This window comes from Gallus gallus, chromosome 5 (genome assembly GCF_016699485.2).
Source record: "Gallus gallus isolate bGalGal1 chromosome 5, bGalGal1.mat.broiler.GRCg7b, whole genome shotgun sequence".
NCBI classification, from domain to species: Eukaryota; Metazoa; Chordata; class Aves; order Galliformes; family Phasianidae; genus Gallus; species Gallus gallus.
The window spans coordinates 31,435,066-31,455,221 of NC_052536.1; the positions used below are offsets into that span (position 1 = coordinate 31,435,066).

The 20,156-nt window shown below is 33.9% G+C and overlaps 1 protein-coding gene across 7 annotated transcripts in view; it reads left to right on the top strand.

Annotated features, from left to right (window-relative positions):
* Positions 1 to 20,156, top strand: part of DPH6 (diphthamine biosynthesis 6) — a 293,683-nt gene that overhangs the window by 70,852 nt on the left and 202,675 nt on the right. The window lies entirely within an intron of this gene.

Sequence of the window (20,156 nt, forward strand, 5' to 3'; positions counted from 1 at the left end):
TACAGTATGGTTTGATATTATAAGATTAATAACCTGGGAATGACAGAAATGCTCATTATTTAGAAATAGCCAGGTGAATTCATAGAATAAAATTTTCTATGCTATATTCCTGATGTGAGTGAAAAGAAAAATGCAGTGATTTCAATTGCAATACATCTATTGAGCTCACTTGTTTCAGGATCAAGACCTAAATAGCAAAACTGTAATTTAAAAAAGGATGTGAGAGGGGATTTTTTGCTTCATTTGGGTTGCTAAATAGAGCAGTCAAGAGGAAAACAAGTGACAACCAAAAAAAATAAAAATCAAATTATTTCTTATACTGTAATGAACAGAGTGATTTCAGAATGGAAGTTATGAAGGATACAACAATAAATTATGTGATAGACTTCCAAAAAGGGGGAAAAAATACATAGATATTAATGACAACTTCCTTTGATCCCTGCCATAAGAACTTGAGGGCAAAGAATGTTCAAAGACAAATTTCAAAAAGTTAATTACAACATGCATCTAAACTTCAATTATGTAGAAGATTATGACACCAGCATTATGCATGTATATATACATCGATCTGTTAGTAACATACTAGCTATTTTTTATTGTATGCTTCTACTGCTTGACCCTTATTTCTTGCATTCAGTTGACATCTCAGTGTGAGATGCACAAGTGAAGAGTCAGCCCTGAAAGTGGTACCTGTTCTAAAGACATACATATAGTGGTTTCCTTGGCAACTGACACATGTGAAAGCACTCATAAGAGCGTTTTTTTTTCTCATGTATTCATTCTTTTCTGCACAGAATTCTAGTTCATACATATATATGTAGGTTCAGGCTACAAAGTTTATCAATCAAACTATAGCTGCATAATTTCAACTCTGACTTTTATTATTTCCTGCTTTCCAGCAGCTTATGATGAACACTTGCTGATGAATGGAAAGGTTGTTGTCTGTCAGCATGTATTGTTCTATTTGAAATATACAAATCACTGCTGAAAATTTACAGAACATCTACATGAACTTTGGAAGTATGAAAAAAGCCTATACTAGCAGTGGAGAGATGCATACCTACAATGCAATTGGAGAATGATCTAACTAAAGAGACCCAGACAGACCTTTCCAAACTTCTGGAATTAAAATGCATGTATATGCATATTTAATATATGTAGCTATACTAAGACTTATTATTATTATTAATTAGACTTGATGTAATATATAATTTTTAAGTAATAGCATTTCCATTTTATAGATGTGGGGAATTATTCCAGTCATTTTTAGCTACATTAATTGAAGCCTCTTCATTTTGGAATTTACTTTGAATCAGATTTGAATGTTGTAAGGTGCTGCCTTGTTACAGTAAAAATTTATAACTGACCTTCAAATCTCACAGTGGGCTGTGTATCTTATATAGTATTAGTACAGTAGATAGCTGGATATAGTAGATAGAAAAAAGGAGTTCATTATGCTCCATTAAAAGACCACTTCCCAATTATATTCAAGTTTGGAAGGTTACTTTTTTTTTTCTAGACTCCTTATAGTCTTTTCAACTTAGCTTGTGCTGAATTGGTTGGACATGGTTATGTTTCTCATTACATTTTACACAGACACAGCTATTTCATTTCCACTGGTGTAATAATTGGTCTAAGAGCAAATCTAAAGGCCATTGAAGTTATTTGGTGATCTTATAATGTCCTCAGAGACTGAGGAATCATTTTACATGATACCTCTTTCCTCTGTCTTATTCTCCTAGTAGAAATAATACCTTGAGACACTACTGGCCTTTTCAGCTTTGAAAGGGACTTGTATTTATATGTCAGAATCAGATTCAGAAGCTTTTCATGTGCTTTCACTTCTGGGCAACTAAGCATGCCTAATGGTACTAGCAGATCTCATCCTACATGTGACACAGAAAGCCTTATCTCCCACTGATTCTCACATACTATCACTGAGAGTCTAAACCAGGACCTTCTGTATTCATGGAAAGGTTCCCATATTTTAGCTGGCTTTGACATAGGTTTTCAACTTCTGCAGCTTTTATTCTTTCCTTACACTAACAAGTATGCATATTTATATCTATCAGTAAAAGGGAAAAGAAATATTCCCTTACTAGTGAGCATTATTTGTAATACAGAATAGTAGGAATAAAAAACTGTTTTCAAAGTGGCTGAGCTTGAAATAACAAGTATTTTATAGGGCTGTTCTGCACTTATTCACTTTATTTTGAATTTCTAGCTCTACCTTGTCTCCTTTTGCACCATCTTCTGTTTTGTTTTCTTTTTTTAATATTCATAACTAATTTGTAAACCTTGTTTCTATAGTGTTTCTGCTCTGCTTTATTTTTCAGCATAATAACCATGCTAATGTACAGCGAGGTTAAATGTGAAGGATAGGTAATCATTTGTCAGTGTTCCAAGCAGTATTCAGGGACATTTCAAAATGTTTTTTGTGATTTGGGCTTCCAGCTTTAAAAATGTGATATATAATTGACATTTTGATACTTCGAGGCCATGGTGTATTCTCACACTTCCCTGAAAAAAAACTCAACTTGCTGACACAATCAGGAAACAGATGGTGACAAAGATCCTGTATTTAATATGCCAATCATTATGCTTTAGCTGCATATTACCATCTCATTCATGAGGCCACTATATGAAGGAATTTTGCTGTGCTTCTGCAAATCAATCAAGAAGTCTTCAATTTTTTTAAAAAATATAATTTACTACTTTGTTATTTTTTCCATGTTTTATTGTATTTGGGTGGACTGTTTATGCAATTTTATTACACATGAAAAATGCTTTGACAATTACATGGCTAGAATAGATGTCAACAATGAAATTTTCACTATAGATTGTTTTAGCAGAGATACCAAGAAATGACTTGGCAACCGAAGTATACACATTTTCCATTCTTTGCTGTAGTCCTTAATCCAAAGGCAGTGACATAGTAAAACATTATGAGGAATGATGTTGAGTAGGAGGATGGATCCTGTAATGTGGCCTCATATCTACTAAAACCTGGACTTCAGTCAAAATTTCTGCTCAAGAAAACCACAGATGGCAGATTACCAGTATATTTCAGTTAGAGCTAGCACTGGATTTGAAATCACTGAGTATGTGAGCCAAGCATACCTCTTCTTCAGTTCTGAAAATAAACATTTTCTTTGGAGAGTTCCTGATTCAGAGTCCCATCATACAGTAGTGAGTTCATCCCCTCACAAACTGAGCAAGGATCCTCCTTGGATCCTGAGATCCTTTGAAGATGTTTAGTCCATTATTGGAACTAGTGAGAAAAGGCTTTAGTTATGTACTGCAGTATGCAGAGAATGCATCTTTCCTGATAGGAGCCAAACCTTCATGTTCAGAGGAAGTTACAGTATAGTTAGCATCATTTTACTTCATCTTAATTCTGCTCCCTATCTGTAGGATTCCCAGCTCCTACAGTGTATGTATTTTCAAAAGGAAAATCACAAGCAAGAGGGCACAGGATGTCATTTGACTAATTGCAAGTTCTTTGTTGCCTAGGATAGAATGCACCTCTGACCTGGGCGTAGTTAGGATGTTAGTTGAAAGCTTACGTATTCTTCCTAAAGTAGATAGAAATACATACCAGTTTTAGCTTGTATATGTTGAAAGAAGAGGAGAATGATTTTGTTCTGAAACTTGGAAAAGAAGATATTTCTGGAGTACAAAAAGAAAGTGCACGCCGTTGTTCAATGTAATTTGCACCATTCCAGGCATAGCACGCTTCAGAAGTGGTTTCCATGGCAAAATGGTTGTAAATGCAAGAGACATGAGCCTATGTTTCTTTCATATACAACACATCACAGAGTTTACGGTAGCCTTTCAGAATATCACTGTTTCTTTTCCCCACTAATTCCTCTTTCCTAATCTCCAGGCATTCTAGATTCCTTCTAATGTACTTTGGTAGAAATGATCATCACTGGGACTTTTGTGTCATCTCTATTTTATTCCCTTCTCTTCACTTAGCTTATCTGGGCAAGTTTGCACTTTATAAAAACAGAAATCTTTGATGTGGCCATTCTTTGTTCCTTTTAACTGGGTAATAAATGAAAAATAAAACTAACCAAGCCCAATACAGCGTTGTGTAACAGATAAGCTGCTTTTTAGCCAATGGGTCAGATTTATTGTTTCATCACTTATCAAAGATAGTGGCTTACACACCTTGCACTGTCTAGACAGCTGTCTCTTGGGATGTCAAAAGTCAAGGTTACATCAGCTCTTGACTTTATCCAGGTTGTATGATGCGCAACGTCACTATAACAGAGCACTTCCTCCTTGTTCTGGGGGAACTTGATTCATAATGAGTCCAAATAGGGTGTACTTAGATTGTGATAAAGAGCCCTACACAGAGGCTCCTATTTTAGAGAAACAGGTGTTGGCTTTGATTAGGGAAAAATGACATCATCTAAGACAGAGAAGGGAAAAAAAAGCAAAGGGAAAGCAAGGCAAAAATAGAAAAAGTGGCAACTAGACACAAATACATTTGCACATATAAAGCTGTTCTAATGAGAGCCAAATTGATTTGACATTCAGTGGCAGTTTGAAGCCAAAAAAAGCAAAGCAGCCTACAAAAGGCCCAGCTCATTGTTTATGGAGTGTCATACTTCATCATCTGTGAGACCAATAACAGTAATGGGAAGACCTTTAAAAACAGGGATTTTGCACAGAATGGCTGTGTGGATACTGCTGATGTCAGATCCAATGGAATGATTGTGAGATATTTCCTGAATTGAAATCAGAATTGAGATGAAGTAGATGTTATTTACAGACTCTATCTTTGGAAACAGAATTTGGTACCTCGTTAGAATTCTTGAATGTTTTTTCCTAGGCAGGCAGAACAACAATACTTATCCTATGTTGAGTAGTGATCATCTAACAGCCATGAAGACAAAACAAACAAAATAAAACCATAACCTGCAAATGCTGCTTCCACTACATGGAAATTTTTCTCTTTAAGAAAAGGAACTTTGCATAAAATCATGTAAATTTATGTAGGCACCTCTTTCATCATTCTTATTTTCCTGAATAACTTTGTAATTATTTTTACAAAAAAAAAAAAACAGAAAAGAAAAGAAAGTAAAAGAAAAAGGTTTGTGCTTTTATTAAAATAGTAGACCTCTGTCAGTAGTAGACTGAAGAATATATTTTTTCCATCTCTGCTTTCAGTTACAATACTTGATGAGGACTGATATGTTTATTAAATGTTGGTGAATGCCAACATGAGTAAATAAGCCTTCAAAAAAAAAAAAAAAAGAGAGAGAGAAGCTATAGCTTTCTACAGTATGTGCAGAAAGAAGTCTCTGCTCTCTCTCTGCCTTCTAGCTATGAGATCTACCTAGATATCACAATATTGATATTATATTCTGATATTAATATTTCTGTTTAGATTTCACTGAAAAATCTATTTCTTTCTTAGGGGAAAATTCAGATATTTCACTCTTCTGTGTCTCAGTACTCTAACAATTCAATGGAATACAAATAGACAGTGATTCACGTTAGCAAGTCCTTAATCCCATTTTACACCTAGTATCTAGTATGGCTTCATAACTCAAAAGGCGCATCCAGGGTGACCAAATTTATAACAGGTGGTACAACCATGAACAAGTAATGGAGAGAGACAAGATACGTGGTGGTAGGTCTAGGTGAATAAATGAAATATCTTCTTTCACTCATATTAACAAAGTTCTGTTTAATTTTTTTTTTTCCAGATTTATGTCTATTTCCTATAAATATTTGAGTGTTTGTGTTTATGAGCAGGAACAGCCAGAAAAATAAATAAAATAAATAGATCAATAAATCAAAATGTTTAAATAAGTATAGAAAGATAAACTTATAACTATATTAAATACCATATTCTGATATATACATGTATGGTGTACATTAGCTATGAATTATATATGCAGATGTAATTTTTGCTTAGTTTTTTTTTTTCTTTTGTCACATTTGAGAATTATGAGCCACGCTCGAATAAAACACAAATTGGATATTACAAGATAGATAGCTTTCTAAATTCATTCTGTGGTAGTACCTAGACATCCAAGCCAAGGCCATATCTATTCTGACACAGCCTTTACTTCAGTTTTCAGGAGAAATAAGGTTGCTCTTGAGCTGCCTGGTTTCATAGTCTAAAGTACTTCAGTGATGGCATTTAATTTTATTGCATTAGGAATTAAAATGCAGTTGTTCTGGTAAGCCCTTCAACAAGTTGTTTTATCTTAGGCTGGTAAACAGAAAATCAGTTTTGGATGATCAAAGAAATGCATTGCTACATAGTTTTGCTAAATGTTGTTAAATCATTTAAAATATCACCTTTTGAGATTTAATGTCAGAATTATAACACCACAGAAGTGAACGGGAGCAATTTACATTTCGCTTACAGCTATTGTTTCACACTGTCTGAAGATTCAGGCTATGTCTTTCACTGCTGAGAAACAATGTAATTTACATCAAGTAATGTAAACTTCTATAATCCAGTGAAAACAAGGAAAATTTCACTTTAGTATATCCAGTCAAGGTTAACCTCAGGCCCATATCTGCCATTTTATCAACCACATAAATAGAGATAAAAATGACATGGCTTGTATTTTACACTGGGACAATCTATTATGTGAAATCACATGATATCAAAAATGAGCGTATAGTCTTTGTGAGAGAGCATAATTACCTGCTGCTCAGATTGGAAGCTTCTTTCCACAGTTCTATGCTTGTTAATTTAAAAATTGTCCTGCACTATTTTTGTGTTGTTTCCTTTGAAACTTGTGAAAGCAATAGTATGAAATTTTTATGTTAAAAAATAAAAGAGGGAACCAAGTTAAGGAAGCTCATGTATATTATTAAAAAAAAAAAAAAAGAATTAAAAAAAAAGAATAAAAATGTGCAAAATGCAATGAATCATTTATGTTAATTAAGCCAAAACATTTTTTCACATGTATAGCCACCGTCTGCTTTCCGTGCAATATCAATACCAAATATTTTTGTAGGAGAAATTAAAAAATCATATTGAAGGATGAATATGTAACGTGTATTTTGGTGGAAAATTCACATATCAAATAAGTGACATTCACCAAATAGCTTTTCTGTTCAGTTTTCCTACTAAACAGCCAGGTGTTACGAAGCTGGAAAAATGTTAGATTATGGGAGTTGTTTCTGTTAAGATAGTCAAAAGGATAAAGGATACCTGATTTTGATGGGAAATTGCTAGGTATATAACATCTGTTTCATCTAGCAGAAAGCAGACCAAGTGACTACGAGCAGAAAATAACCAAAGAAATAAAAATTTTAGTTTTATTTTGTCTTCCCAACAGTGAGAATGATTAATTCCTGAAACACGTTAGCTCAGCAAGTGGTAATTTCTCCATTCCCTTTTATATCTACACCAGGAAGGGATTTTGCTTTCCCTGGAAGTTATGCTTAAGTAAGCAAAAACAGTCATTAAATTTGTGGACAGAGATAAAGATGTAGTAATTCCCCTTCTGTGATAATTTACATCAAGTTTGTAACTTTACATAGAACTTTCATACTGATAGGGTTTGGATTGTATAGATAGATGGCTTCTGAGTATGTCTTGGCACAAGAAGTTACTTGGCTCATAAAATAGACTTAAGATAATTTTTTTTTTTGCCTGTGTTATACAAAGATCTGTTAGACTAAGTTGTTTGGAGGCATATTTTCTAAAAGAGTTCTCAGCTAGATAACCTTCACTTGTGCCAAACTGTTCATTTTCAAGCTGTGAGTTACTTGACTAAGGCTAGACTTAGACATCCTTATATGAAACTGTGGGAGGCTCCAAGATGTCTCTCCTATGTGATTAAACCCACCTTTTTTTTTTTTTTTTTTTTTTCCAAAAGGCTCTTTCAGACTAGTACTACCAGTTCGAACCCTGCAGCTGGAAATCAAAAATTGAAAATGAACTGTTTTGTAGGAAGTTGTTCTGCAAACTGTTCATCTAAATTCTGCTTTCAAGACATACATACACACAATCCATGCACCATTAGAAGTCCATCAGTTTATTGAAAGGAAATGCATATACCTGTGGTGAAGCATATACATCTTATTGTATGCAGGCTTTGACTAACAGAAAGAGTTTTGCATACATATCTCCATTACTATTCTTTCACCAAGTCATAATAAATTGTTTAACTGTATTCATTGGTGATTCTCATTAATGCAATGTTGAAACCCCAATTAGGTATTATGGTACAATTCATGTTTCTGGAGATGTCTGAAGTTAAACGAATGATGAATTAAATTTTAAGTAATAAATGAGGAAAATCAACAAAGACGATGGGAAAGAAAAAATACTTTAATTTCAAAATTATTAATTTTATGCCACTATTTCTATTCTGTCTATTTCAGAATTTTTATTGCATTGAAAACTGAGTGGTTTTATTTGGTGGTCACTCAGAATAAGACAGTTAGAGGAAAAGTCTTAAAACCAGGCATGTCAAAACACTTCTGATGAGGAATCAGTTGCATAGACTTTGCATTATACATTCTAAAGAATGAATATTCCAAGTGTGAGAATGTCTTCTGGCAAGACACCTGAACCACATTAAAGCTGATACATATAATAAAATATTCCTCTTAAGACAGGGACCAGTGAGATGCGGTATTTTACTCTTGTCTCAAACTGTGCAAAGAGTAGTAGTATCTTCAGCTTTATGAAACTGAAAAGCACAAAACAATTCAGCAATTTTTACTGAGTATGCCTTATTCTTTTATCAGTAGCAATAACAATTGCTGCAATTTTACAAAACGATTTGAAATTTGAAATATTAATTAATTACTAAACAACAGCAAAAAGAACCACAAATGACACCAAACTATACGATGACAGATTGTTCTTTATGGAGCAGTTTTTGGTGCTACCAAAACAGCGTGGTTTTCCTTTGCAGCACTGTTGCCAAGTTCCTTTCATCCATTGCTTTATTTCAAACACCAAAGTAAGAGGGTAGGAAAGAGAGATTAATATAAGTGGAGAGAGATACGTTCAGTAAAATGCTGTCTCCTTATACAGTCAGTATTTTATTGTATAACTACGTTTATAATTAAAATGGAAAATAAGGTAGATATAGTATTATTAAGACTGATAATGTCTTTAGTTTTACAGCAAACATTGTATAAGAAAGGATAACTTTATTTTCTATATACTATGCTACAGCAGATGAGAAAGAAAACATCATTTGGTCAACTGTGAAATGCCATTTGCAAGAGGAAGTACCTTAGGGTTTCTTTCCCCTCTAATTCACTGCAAGTTTGTTTTTGTTTATGAAAATAGATTTGATCAGCTAATCAGAGTGTAGAGGTAGTATTCAATCATTTCATGATATTCCACGGTTTTTATTCACTTTTATACTTCATTGCATTTGCACTCTTGGAAACTCATTTACATAATCTCCGTATGGTCATTTCACAGTAACTGTATGTGACTCTGGATATGCCAGCTAATAATTACTCTAAGCTATCGGAGAATTTGTAACTGCATTGACTACACAGTTATTTCTTAATATTCATAATTGAGATTGAAAGCCCTCTGACTGGTCCAATACTATGAATTGTCAAACTGTTTACCAACAACAAAGACACTGCCTCTGCTTCTCAGCCCCTGCAGCTGAAGCAGAAAATGTCTGTGTTTACTTAAGTAGGGGAGAAAAAAACCCTCTCCTTCTATGCTTGATCCTGTTACTGTTGAAGTGAATTGTATTTTTTGTCACTGATTTCAATGAGAATTCAATCTGAGTCGCTTTCTCATTGTTTTTATGCCCAGTTCTTCTTGCATTTCAGGAAAGCATTTTATTTACATAATAATTGTCATAAAACTGTGATTCCTGTAGATGAGATTCTGCTGTATTTTCCCACATTCTGGCTTAGTTTAGGTTCCCATAACCACTTACTCAGAGCCATGATGTACATTTCTGTATATTTGAACAAGTAATATCCCTAGAAAAAGAAGGAAAGAAGCAAGAATTTTCCCTTGGAACTTTGGTAGGACAAAATCTTCAGGAATTTTTACCATAGCATTCCAACTTCCCTGGGCTTTGGTCATTATTTCCAGCATTACTTTAACACAAGAAGGCTTATTGTGAGACTGCTTCCCTTTTGTTGGAGTAGAGTTTGAATTAAGTGACTACAGAAAGGGGCAAAGGCAAGGGCTTTCCTCCCCTTCCTCCTTTGCAATTGAATTTAAAAATGCCACTGTCTACGATCACCAGTTATGGGTTGTTGAATTGTACAGCATTTCAGAATTTGGCAAAAGAGATTTAAAAATTCTGAATGGGGATAAAAGAAAACACCGAAAATTCTAAATAAAACCACAAGGAAAAAAAAGGCTATTTTCTTTGATATTTTACAAAGTAGGCAGAAATAATATTTGAGTAATGTATAAATAATACTCAAAAGGTTCACTGCACAAACAAGGAATTTCGCAGGGTTGTGTAAATGTGTGCTACTTAATTGTTTTCCATTTCTGATTTGAGATTTCTGTTCAAAAAGAATGATACGATCTAAAAAGAAAGGACAAGCTTAGTTCAGTTATAGCTTTCATATAATTACTACAAACTAATGCAAATTAGACTGTAGGTCTGCTCAATGTACATTTCTGTGCTTGCCAAATTATGTTTGGCAGTGTGGTCAAGCAATAACAGATGCACACTGTGCCTAGTTTTCTCGGGCTGTTCAATAATTAGGAGGGCCATGTATTATAATAAAGCACATCCCCTTGGCTGAGATTTGGATGCAAATTGCACACTAATTCACTTCCAAGTTTTTTGGAAGCATACCAAAAGACATGAAAATTAGGGAAATATACTATTTACTTCAAGAAATGTGTTTAAAACTAAATAAGGCTCATTTGTAAGCAGTGTTCATCTATTTCATGCTTGTAAAAAAAAAATTAACAATAAGTTCCCTCTTCCTTTGCACTATTTAGTTCAGCACCAGCACAGAGCAGCTAATATGACACCTCTGCAATGTTCATGGCATCTCTATTATTCTTGTACCAAGAGAGTACAATATAAAAGACAGCTATTCTGCTTTGTATTTCTCTAAGGTATTGCTGAGGTTGAGTGGATGATATGAGTTCAATGAATGACTTGAATCACACCGCAATCCAAATTCTTTGCAATCAGTTGAGTTGTAATGACATGGTGTTCATAGCAGAAAATTTGTCTTTTGAAAAGGCTGAAGATTCTTTACCTTAAGCTATTACACAAAGTCTGAATGGACAGATTTAATAAAAAAAATATTTAATGAAGGAAATTCTAGAAATTCCATCAATACAGTGCACAGTTGTAACTACATCCATCACCAAACTCTGGAGTAACAGAAATATAAAATAGCTGAACCGACATAATGATAATATGCAAGCATTTTAGCATTGAATCTGTTTATAGGGGTACAAATCAATGCAGTATTATGCAGCTATGGCTAGACTGCTGTGTATGTTAGATTTTATACTAGGTGCTTTTCAGGTATTTCTCTGGAGTTCATCCTGTTTTGTGGTAGTTGATTACTATGGCTCTGTCACCACAGACTAAAAGGATAGCATCAAAATTCCTGTTTCCAACATGATGAACAGAGAGCTAATTACATAAAAGCAATTTTGGCAAAAAAAAAAAAAAAATCACTATGTTCAAATTGAAAACAGGCTAAAGACTAAAACCATAAAAGCAGCTGAAATTGTAAACTGATATGTATCACGGGACTATGAAGAGCTATACAGGAGTTTTGTAAAAATAACTGGTTGAACAACTTTATAGCTGATAAGCTTCAATAAATATAAGACCTCCCTAAAACACATTAGTGGAAACAGTCTAAAGTATTTATACATAATGATGTCTCCTGAAATAGTTGTAACCTCTCAGGAAAAAAAAAAAGATCTAGGCATTACTGTAGACAGCTCAATGAAGAGACTTGTTCAGTGGTGATTAAAAAAGCAAATAAGATGTTAAATTGTGTTAAGAAGGCAATAGAGAATAGAAAAGAGAAGATTACAATTCCATTATATAAATCGATGGCACATTGATTACTATATTCAGTTAGACATCTTATTTTAAAAAGACACAAATGAGAAGGTGAAATGAAGTACAATGAAAATGACAAAGGTGTTACTTTTGTAGTCACTGAATTATGTCAGCCCCTCCAGAAGCTTATGGGACTAAGTGGAAAATGTTAATCTCAATTTGATAGAATGATCCCTAGAAAGCTAGCCCTTTTTCTAACATTTATCAGATGCAAACCAACTCATTTTAACATTTAGGAGAGACTGCTTCAGCAAGTTGCCAGTGTCAGATTCAGGAACATATGATGATGGTATACAGACATTTTTGGACTCCAGACATTCTGTTGTGTGCGTACTCATTGTTGGTGCTGAGTATGTGTAGATCTAAATCAATACTTGATTTCCATTATTAATGAAAAATACTCCTCAGAAATTAGTCTTTCTACTTAAACTTATGGCTTGTCCCTAGTTTGTTGCATTTCCTTGCAGTGGTTCTTGAGAAGCTAAGTGAGAATCTGAGGCTTCTAGGTTTTGGAGGGGCAGGGGAGTTGTTAATACTTTATAAGAACTTTGCCATTCTTTTTGTAGAAATGAATTCATTGAGATCAGTTAGAATTTATTCATAGTTGTTATAACATTTTCAAGTTATAATGTTACACGTTATCTGGACTGTTAAAGATAGCAGGATACACGTGTAGTAGCTTCCCCAGACTTGGATAAGACCTCTGAAAACTTCAGGTTTGTTCATGTCTATGTCTGATGAAACACTACATGTCTTTTGAGGGCTGTGCAAGAATGGCATCATCATCATCACTGCTAACTCCAATAGAACATTAATTCATTAAATATGAAAGAAAGTAGAGAAGACAGGTGCTTTCCCACTCAGAAAAAAAAAAATAAAAAATAAAATTGCAATATATCCATACCCAGTATTATTCTTCTGGATACGGAGAAGGTATAAAAAAATCTCTCTGGATTGTTAGTGAGTGAAACAGACTTCCAATAGCATTATGTAAAGTATATATTGAGAAGTCTGTGGATATATGACAGACTGAACACATTGACCATAGTCTTATTCTTCCCAGATATGCTCCTTCAGCAGTTTACAGTTTTTGAGATTTTTTTCAGTCTATTGCACAGAAAACTTTACACTGGCATGTCTTCCATACCTACTAAATGGCTGCATGCATAGATGACTCAATGATCTCTCCAGATTCCTAGTCAATATTCATACATTCCTTAGCAGAATTATTCTAGAATAACATCACCTCTACTGCATAGTCAAGAGAAAGTCAAGACAAATAAATGAACTTCTCTACATCTGATTCACTGTATGACATGTTGACATCATTAAAATGATCAATACGACTTACTGTCTTTCTTATCAGTCTTTCTCAATAATTCTGACAAGTTATAACTGAAGCTGAGCAATAATTTTTAATTAAATGACTGTAACAAATTCCATTAAAAATTCATAGCTTTCAAAATTTTCAAAGAAAGATGGAAACATTTACTTTCAGGCATTTCCATTTATTTTTAATGCTAGAGCTCAGATTTGCTAAAGTAGGTAGTTGGATTAGGTCTCTAAGTACCTCCATACACATAACACTAAATCTCAGTCAGATCAAGGTATAAAATGAATCTTCTGCTGCAGAATACACTGGCATTAACATCTGGAGGTTATTCAGCTGTTATTGCTTTTTTTTATTATTATTATTTTTAAAAGACTGTATAACTCAGCATCTATTTGCAAAAATGGTGGAAGGTATGCCTTTGTTCAAACCTAGAAATGCTCTAGGAATGGTAATAACAACTAAGGATATGTTATTCTCTTGCAAAACTTGCTGTCAATGGTGTAACCTAACCTGTTCTAGCTCAGAGAAAACTCTCAATTGACAAAATTCTCAATTCTAAAATATTATTCAGAAAAATGCTTTAACAGCATGACCCTTGCTTGTCATCTCCATATTACAGTATTTGTCAGAGTGTCACATATTAATGTTTCTTACAGTGTTACTCTGATTCCCCCTTTTGCAGCTATCCTGTAGTTTCCTGGAAGAACCAAAATCCATCCTCTGAGATGGCCATTTTAGTTCTGGAACCAGCTGAAAAAAAATTCTATTTCATATCAACTCTTACTGGATAATACGAGCTGCAGGGAAGAACTGTAGCTAAGTACAGAGGGGAAGAAACATTAAAAATAACGTTATAACAGTATTACTTTTGGGAGGTGCTTTAAGATAATTAATCTTATTGTACAGAATTCTCTCCCTGCAACCTAGACATGTAAATATCACCTCTCAGATTTAAGAGAAATCTTTCTCCGCTATTTCCCAATTTAGGTAACTCTTTTGGCTTATGTTGTTTCTACCTGTCCCATTGCTGGCTTTCTCTCCCCACAGACTTCACATGGGGAAACAAAGAACCTGGATTCCATTAAGCATCAGGTTTGTGCTGCAACAATCAGTTACTGCTTTGATGCCCCAAAGTGTTTTGGAATGAAATCTTTACCCTCAAGATATTGACAACATTTGTAATTTTTTAGAAGTGGGATAAAACTATCTCAGAAGTGGTTATGAAAGGGACACTTTTGTTAACTGAGCTGTCATTTTGGCATGATATCAAGTCCATGGCAGACTCACTGTAAAAATACTGCACCATAAAATAGACCATGTTACAGAATCTTGGAACATGCATGGGATATACCTAGGAACATGAGGTCAGCCTTGCTTGTTATCTCGTAAGGATTCACAAAAAATAATAATAATAAAGGAAGAAAAAGAAAAAAAAAAAACCTAGCAGAGGGTTAATTTAAAACTAAAAAGAATCTACTTCAGGCAGTAATTTTTTTAATCCTTCCTTTATAATTTTTGCTTATCAAGGAGTGCCCTTCTGGTATATCAACTGAGCCAAGACTGAGTTCTCAAATACTATGATGGCTTCTGTTAATTAGATAGTTTATCTGTGATGAGTTGTTGACACTGAGATGATTTGTGTTAAATAATTTTAAAATATTCTGTGGGGCACTAAGTTAGATGCATTGTTTGTTCATATTCCAGGACCCGGCTTCAATCTTTTTTTACAGCCCTCGACAGAAATGAAGTCGAGGCTGCAGCAAACTTTAAGTGAGAATAAGCAACATTGAAAATACATTTTTGAGTAACTGAAAATCTCTGTAAAAAATTTATTTTTTATTCTTAATAATTTTGTATTTTTACATACATAAAATGTGGCATAAAATGTGAATATTTTTCACAATATTATTTAAAGATGTTTAGTTTTGCTAATTTGGCATTTCTTAGTTATTTCTTTTGTGATCTTTTCCTGTTCATAAACTCATCTTCAGCCTCCCAGTGAAGGGCAAATTGAAGGAAGGACTGTCAGAATGTGACACTTTTTTCAAAGAGTGTGCTATATATTTATACAAGGTCAGCCTATCCTTCTGTTTTAATTGTGAAATGCACTGTTTACTAATAAAATCTATGTATTGTTCTTCAGCAGTGTTCACTAAGTATTACAATGTTTGTAATGAAAAAAAAATGTATTAAGGCTGCACGTGGATGAAACAAGGGTAAGAATATTTCTAAGCAGAAAGAACTCTGGTACCATAATAACAGGCAGCACATCAGTATTTCTTCTTGTTCATCAACTCCAAAAATTTGTTCTCCTCTCCTGTCTTGCTTCTGTGTTCTTATGCCTTTCCACCTTCACCTTTCAATCCACTTTATTATCTCTTATTGCTCCTTTCAAAAAAAAATTATACCTTTCTTTCTTCCTGTTTTTAACCACTTTTCTCATTTGCTTCCAATCTCTCTGTAGTCTTTAAGCCCCAAATGCTCCCTTTTCCTTCTCAGCACTCCATTCTTCCTGAGTGGGAGTGCTGCCCATGCCGCTATAACACCTCAGACTCTGTTGTGATCTCCATTCTGCATTTGCACATGGATACAGTCCCCTAATTGAAAGACTTCTTTTTTTATTTTTTTTTATTAAAAGCATTAGACATTTATATGTAGGAATAACACTTGCAGAGACATTCTTTAGGTTAAAAGTTAAAAGGGATGTCAATCATCATACTTCAGAGCATAAACAGATTGCCAGCGTGGGTTGAAAAGGAATTTTCCCCACATAAAATCATAGAAGTTTGCAATAGAAAAGAACTAATAGGTCAGCTAATCCATCTACCTGCCAATTCAAGCTTTTTCCCCACCATATATTTTGCTGTTCCTTTGGCCTTTTAAAAATCTCAAGTGATTGGACTGTTAATGCTTCCCTGTAGAGATTATACAGTTGTTTATTGCATATACTTCACTCTCCAGATTTTTTCTGATAGTCAGTTTGAAGTTTCTCTTATTGTCTTTATCCCAGTAGTCTTAGTTATGCTCATATCTATCATATTAAATAACATTTCTATCCTGCCTTACTTTTTACAATTTTTTCAGTACATATAAATTGTTTCAAATGTCTGATTGATGATTCTTACTTAATCTATTAGTTGTTTTGGAATAAATTTTGCCTAATATTATATTTCCATAACCAGGAAGTACATGAGAATCACCCACACCACATGACTGCAGGCAAAATAGAGCTTCTGAATATATGGAAATACACATAAATAGATTTTTCAACAAGAGCATTCATATACATCTATACTTACACTCATACAGAAGGATTGTGCAGATAATTCTATTATAACTGAAGGCAGTTCTTTCAGTTATGTGACCATAGCTGTGGTGTTTCACTCAGCTCTGAAATACTTTGTCGCAGGTGGAAGAATCAAGCCTCTGTCACTTCAGTGGTAAAAACTTTGATTTAAACTAATTATTAATTTTCAAATAAATAAAAAATTATTTTTTTCAAAGAAATAAAAAAATGCAAAAAAAGCTTGATGAGGAGGTTAAACTGATATAAAAATACAGTATGTCCACTAAAATTAGCAGAAAGCTCTAACAGGTTTTAAATTTCTCATACTTTAGCTTATAAACTAGAGGAAGATCAAATTATGCACAGGTAGCAGAATACTTTTCCTGAGTCTTAAAGATTTGACAGAGGTACATCTTATTTGTAAGATTAGTAACACCCCAGAAGAATAGAAAAGAATAACTCTTGCTGTGCTCCGTATTATTGTTATAGTACCTAGGAGTCAGTCCCCACAGTCAACCCTTGTCACAAACAGCTTTCACCTCCAGTTTTGTTTTTGTTTTTCCAGTACAAACATAACTCTTCACTCTTCACTGACCTAAGGAAATTAGTGGTCTTGTCTACTCACACAGCAAAAGCAGACTGCAGTGGTGCTCATGTATACTAGAAAAAATAGAGATCTTTCAACTGTAGGCCAATTTCTATTAAAATTCTAACAATGAAGTAGATAAAATACTTAAAATACAGGTGACTAAATGGTTACTATAAAGTATCCCAATTAGACACATTACTGCAACTCTATTTTTGTATTTCTTTATATCCTTTATAGATTAGTATAAACACAATTAATTCATCATGAAAAGCAACTCCTACAGAGTAGAAGCAGGATTTTAGCTTCCAAAGCAACTTCTCTGCCAGACCTGAAAAATCTTATTCATTGTCAAGCAGTGTCACTCTTCTTAGCCAGCCTTTGATACCATTAGGTGCAGCAACCAAGAATTGCAGCAGTCTGCCTGTTCTTTTTTTTTTTTTTTCTTGACATGGATACAGGATTGAAATATACTGGGCTATTTGCACCATCTGGTATATGCGTTTCAGTTGAATGAAAGCAGATGAACTCCTGGGCACTTGGTGATGAAGCACCAGGAGAAAAAGAAACAAAACCCAAGAGACAACAAAACGTTTGCGAGGAAAAGAAAGCTGAATTAAACTCATGTCCAGACAGTGGAAGGCCATCTTCTAGGTTTCTTTACACTTGACATGGGACTATGTCTTTAACTCCTTGCATGTTTGGAAAAGGAATGTGTCAGATTAAGCAGAATGTTCTAATGATCCCTTTCTGTTTTAAAATCTATGGATCTATAAATATGTATATAACAATGTTGCTGTGACTATGATTTGCAGCTGTCAATCAGTTAGCATTTATGGCTGTAAATTTTCATTTCACTAGAATTTTTGGGTAGTCTTCTAAAGAGAATAAAAGTCTACTCCACATCTCAAGATTTTAGACAGAAGAGTAATGCATGATTAACAGTATGCTGAGAGGTGTCACATTCACATTAACACCGATGTGTGAACCAGTGGTCAAATGGCAGATTACATGTCTGTCACAACACATCAGGGCAGTGTTCCAGTCTGCCAGCTTTACCCTGCCCAGCTTCTTCAAACAAAGAGTTCTTCTGAGAAATGTAGCACAGAAAGAACATTGAGCCTTTGGGGGAAAAAGAAGGCTGTCTCACGGTCAAGCTTTCTGAATTCTTAGTAACATCAAATGGCAGAAGGGGTTACTCACAGTCAGGTAATCTTGCAGGTTTGTGGAAGACTGTAATACAAATGTTGCATACGTGGCCTTATGAAAGATTTTCTGCAAGATAAGTGAATTACTAAAAAAAAATACTATGGCTGGCATATTTCAGTTTGGAGAAAGGATGCCAATTCTATCAAGGCTAGAAAAACTCTGACCCAGTTCCAAGAGAGAAAGCAAATTTTTGGAATATCATTTCAAGAAAGAAGCTCTAGTTCATTGGAAATGTCATGAAAAGTGTCCTTCTCCTTTTGTCTTATGGACAAAATTTTATTTTTAAAGTGTATTATTAACTAGCTGCTTGATTACTTAATAGCAAATAGCCACACCTGGAGCTGAAGTGACTTTTAGTGGGTAATGATGCCTGAAGCCAATACGTATAATGAAGCTGAACACATTTTCAGTCCCTTGGGGTGTTTTTATATATTAGGTGAAAAAATTTAGACAATAGTTTTAATATTGTTTGCAAAATCAAAAATAATTCTCAGGGTTTAAAAATGCTTTCTAGGGAGTTGATCATGCTCATGCTCATAATCATGCTCACTTGAGCAGTGCCTAACTTCTTACATCTTGTAAGTCCCAAAATATCTGCTGAGCTTTCTTGAAAGGTAAACTGTCCTTTCTCCAGTACTCTCAACACATTGAAAGCACAGAGTGGAAAATACCAAGGCTAAAATGTTGAAAACTTGTAAATAATATAGAAGTTAAAGTCTGTTTTCAGTAACACTCAAGATACATAGATTTCTTTTACAAAATAAATATGTCTGCTGAATAATATTATCAAAATACTGTACTTCTCAGTAGTTAGCATATGAGCCAGTATTTGGACACAACCCAAAATGAGTAGTTAAGTATTGTCTTGGCTCATCTCTTAAATGTTAATATGTGTTTACTATACATAAAGCACTTGATGATAACCTCTTACAACATTCTAAACATTGACTTTATCAGAATCACTTCTGATTTATATACAAACAATAACTGGTATGTCAAATCTATGTATAGATAGGAGATGGAAAAATATATTATGTGTGCATTTCCAATCCACTATATATGGATCTCTATACAGAATATTAGTATTACAGTACTATATTATAAAAAATATTCCACATTAATATACAAAAATAGAGAATTTTGATTCTTTGGATTTTTACTTTGCTTCTGCTTGGATACGAATACCTAATGTAGATGACTCTAACATAGAATCATCATTTAGTTTTTACTAAAATTCTCTTCTCCCAGTTTAAAATGTTTAAGATACCTATATAGTTGACAAGTTCTATGAATTTACATAGGGCATACATATTTATTGTAAAACATTATGATAAGAAGAAACCATTATAATTTCCCCCTTTTTTAACAGTCATTTATTATTTCATGATAAAAAAAAACAACAACTCACTGCTTTGTTAGTGAGACAAAGTTCAGCATTCAGATTAGACACAATTCAGTTTGTCAGCTTTGGCTTTCTCTCATCATTTTTTTCTTCTTGACACTATGAACCTGCTGCTACTGTCATAAGATGTAAAGTTTATTTTTGTACACATTTTGCTTCTCATTTCTGTATGAATGGCTTCTATGTCTTGAGGCACAGAAATGTTATTTTCTATGAAATGAATTTAGGCTTCTCAGGAATAACATAGGTATGGCATGCTACAAACAGAAAGAGTAGCTGGAGGGTCTGAATTCCACCTTTAGCTATTT